The 2,177-nt window shown below is 46.7% G+C and overlaps 1 non-coding gene across 1 annotated transcript; it reads left to right on the top strand.

Moving 5' to 3' along the window:
• The first annotated feature begins 481 nt into the window (after nucleotides 1-481).
• On the top strand, nucleotides 482-563 carry trnas-uga (transfer RNA serine (anticodon UGA)). The gene has a single exon. It is a non-coding gene; the product is annotated as a tRNA-Ser (tRNA).
• Nucleotides 564-2,177: the final 1,614 nt, after the last annotated feature.

Raw genomic sequence — 2,177 nt, 5'->3', positions numbered from 1 at the left:
TGCTGTTCTCCCTCCACCAGTTCCCTTTTGACTGTACAGTTATGGGTTTTAATGTAGTCAGGAAAATGTTCACCAAACTGAAATCTTGTTAGGTGAGTGACCATAAAGTTATTTCCATGTTGTTTTAATAGGTACAATAAAGAGCTGGGAATGCTTGGAATCAGAATCAAAAGCCTAAACTGCACTACATAAAGGAGTAAACAGAGCTCTGAAGAAGTTCTGAAATGTTGACTCAAATTCTCTGCCCACAGATGCTCCCAGATCTGTTGAGGTTTTTTTTTCCTGCAATGTATATTTTCATTTGCAAATGAACGTTTATTTTATCTATTGGAATTAAACGACCCGAATCACCATGTATTACATTAAACACTTCGAAATCTGCAAAGTGATTAGATTCAAACAAACCCAGCAATAATTCATCCACAGCGTGACTGGCCATGCAAAATGACCTGAAAAGAGAAACAGAAGGGCATTTCTCTCAGTTGTCATGGCCGAGTGGTAAAGGCGATGGATTTGAAATCCATTGGGTTATTCCTGCGCAGGTTCGAATTCTGCTGACTACGGGTGAAAGCTGAGTACAAACGCAAAGGCTGTTTATGACAGGAGTCAAAGCAGGGCCAGCCAGACTTTTTACTGAGATTGCGAATGGTAGGAAAAGGCAACTCACTGCCGGTCATGTTCAAACAAACCAAACCTTCATAAAAGTTGTGATCGGTGATAATGGGAACTGCGGATGCTGTAGAATCCAAGGTAACAAAGTGTGAAGCTGGATGAACACAGCAGGCCAAGCAGCATCTCAGGAGCAGAAAAGCCGACGTTTTGGATCTAGCCCCTTCATCAGAGAGGGGCATGGGGAGGGGGACCGCCTCCCCCTCTCTCCCTATTTATTTCAGAATCCTCTCCCCAGCCCCCTCTCTGATGAAGGGTCTAGGCCCGAAACGTCAGCTTTTGCTCCTGAGATGCTGCTTGGCCTGCTGTGTTCATCCAGCTCCACACTTTGTTATCTTCATAAAAGTTAACGTGTTTTCGGATATAAACTTTCAGTGACAAACATGGTGACACGGTGAGCCATTTGCTGGAACTCCAGACTAAACTTTCTCATGGCGTTAAAAGTGAAATAAGCTTTGAATTCTTGATCTGCAGGGAACGAAAATCCTTTGAAGGTCTCACCGAGAGCAGCAAAAGCGGAGGGGAAGCTGAAATAGTCCACAAGCTGCTCATGGGTATGTGCCAATTTATGAACCCCACCAACCAAATCACTGCAGTTGCTGGGAATGAAAAGAAAACACAAAAACCCAGGCTCAGCATTATGAACCTTTAGAAGGGAGGGGAGAATGAAGCGTGAATCTGTCCAACTGAACAAAGACAGTCAGGCACCTTGCCCTTCTTGAAGAGGCTCACACATTGACTCTGATATTCTCGAGGACATTTGTTGCTGTGTGTGCAAGTATTCTATGTAATTTTCTCCTACAAGGATAACATATATAAGCCATGTGGCAGCTTTTGACACCTCCTCCTACCGTCCCCCGATCATAAACCACCCCCGACCACCAAAACAGCATCTCCCAGACCACCCATAACCTCATCACCAGCAGCCTCCTACCTCATCGTTCACCAACCCCACACCGCCCGCTTCTATCCCCATCCCAAAATCCAGAAACCCGACTGCTCTGATCGACCCATCGTCCCTGCTCCTGCCCTAACGAACTTACCTCCACTTACCTCGACTCTCTTTCCTCCCCCTGGTCCAGGTGCTCCCCACCTACATCCGGGACACCACCCAATCCCTCCACCTCCTCCAAAACATTCGAATACTTGGCCGTCAACACCTCATCTTCAGCATGGATGTCCAATACCTGTATACTTGCATTCTACAAAAAAGCTCTCTGCTTCTTCCTGTCCCGCAAGCCAGGCCAGTCCCCCTTCACCGATATCCACGTAACCGAACTCGTCATTAATCTGATCAACTTCTCCTTCAACTCTTCCCACTTCCTGCAGATGAAAGGGGTGGCCACAGTGGCACAAGCTATACCTGCCTCTTTGTGGGAAATGTGGAATAGCCCCTTTCCCACAGTTACACTGGCCCTATCCCCCCACCTCTTCCTGTGTTACATCGATAACTGTATCAGTGCCGCTCCATTCTCCCACGAGGAGCTCGAACATTTCATCCACATTAG

Source organism: Stegostoma tigrinum, unplaced genomic scaffold (genome assembly GCF_030684315.1).
Source record: "Stegostoma tigrinum isolate sSteTig4 unplaced genomic scaffold, sSteTig4.hap1 scaffold_92, whole genome shotgun sequence".
Lineage (NCBI taxonomy): Eukaryota > Metazoa > Chordata > Chondrichthyes > Orectolobiformes > Stegostomatidae > Stegostoma > Stegostoma tigrinum.
The sequence above is the reverse complement of the archived record's forward strand: the minus strand, read 5'-3'. Positions and strand labels throughout refer to the sequence as shown.